The following is a 1,791-nucleotide window of genomic DNA, read 5'->3' as shown; positions in this document are numbered from 1 at the left end:
TCTTTCAAATACCCTAAAGGCCAAATATTGCACATCACAGACTAATGCAGAAATGTATCACCAGGTTAACTTCTTTCTGCATAGACCTTGGAATAAATCTTCTACTATTCTTTTGTATAATTTTAATTGTAGAATTTATTAGAATTTATTTTCTTGACATAGGGCCTTCATGTCCATGTTATTTCTATTTCTATTACAGCTCCCCCTCAGCAGTCAAGGTTGAGAAACACTACTTTAACACACTGCATTGTGAAAATATTGACCAATAAACAAATTTTAGAGCTTTTCGTCACAGTTAATGCTCATCTGACTGGTATATTTATGAAGAGGAAAGTTTGCCATTGATAAGCCATTGTGAGTGGCTGAATTTAAGCTTCTAAATCGCTTTAATTGATAAATATGCTGAGAACTTTTAATTTGGGTGATTTCCTCCTGAAAAAAATCAAAGGCAAAAACAAATGAGATGCTGAGGTTGATATGACTTTACAATAGAACTAGCCTCAATGGAACACTCTAACCAAATTAGAATGTTGGAGCAACATAAATTGACTGGGAGCTTAGAGACTTGGGAAGGAGGTTTTAGGAGAAGGAGGAATGTGGGACAGAAGGTCAGGACCTGGCAAAGACAAATTTACTTTCTCTGAATACCTGTTTACAGTTGACCATGTGCTCCATGACCTGTGTTGAAACACTTTGGGAAATGCACATATACTTTATCTTTAAAAAAAAATCTTCAGTCTGATTCTTACATCACCTAGCTTATTTGAGTGCAACACTCAAAGTATCTTTCTGAATAATTCTTTCTTTGGTATACTTTATAGTCTGCTAAATTTCAAAATATAAATCATTCTTTAGACACTTAAGTTAATGTTCACACTCTGGTTGACAATGTACAATTAACCAAACTGATTCACCAGAATCCACCAATTTACAGGAGTTTATATGGTTTGCTTTACTTTTTTGGCCAAAATTATTTATGATTCTCCAAAGATTGGATTATTGACTTCAATAACCAAGCTGAAAATCAGGATGGAACTTCCATCTCACTGATCTCTTAAGATGGCAATATTATTATTATAAAAAAATCAGTTCCAACAAGCTCCTTGCTAATACATTTATTTTTATCTCTTCTTGAGTGGAAACTTATATGAATACTTCTCTTTGAGAGGACAGTGGAATATGAGACTGCTTCAAATGAACGTTGTCTGGACTAGGAAAGAGAGTCATGTCATGTTGTTGCAGTTGCTTTCTTGGTGTTTACCGTAATATTGTATGTCAAGTTAAAGTTATTTTTGTGCATGCAACCAAAAACTACTCCTACAGAGAATTCATTAGAAGACTATCTGGGACTCATGGAATCCATAAGAGAATGAGTAAGTCAGTTTGGAAACGAATACTTGGGTATCTCTGGAGTCTGGGAAGCAAGAATTCCAACAATACCAAGAGCAGTCAGGTCACAATCTTACCACATGGATAGGATGAAAACCCACAATTTTCATTTGTTTGTTTTCTGCTAAAAATCACTGTCTTTTTCCCTTCATTTAAGATTCAATTTCCAAAGAAAGACCTTCTGAAAGTTTTAGTGTAGGTTATCCACCCATCTGTTTAGTTAAGGGGAAAGGCAGAAAGCCAGTCTCTTCATTACAGTTCCAACAGTTTATCCCTACTTGGGATGGGAAAGTTCTCAAAAGCTAATTGGATTCCAGTTGGGAAATGGATTCTGGGCAACCAAAAGACCAAAATACCTTCTGCATGAGGGAATGATAGCTAGAATAAAGCTGGGAATAGGGA

Source organism: Lipotes vexillifer, unplaced genomic scaffold (genome assembly GCF_000442215.2).
Source record: "Lipotes vexillifer unplaced genomic scaffold, Lipotes_vexillifer_v1.1 scaffold438, whole genome shotgun sequence".
NCBI lineage: Eukaryota > Metazoa > Chordata > Mammalia > Artiodactyla > Lipotidae > Lipotes > Lipotes vexillifer.
The sequence above is the reverse complement of the archived record's forward strand: the minus strand, read 5'-3'. Positions refer to the sequence as shown.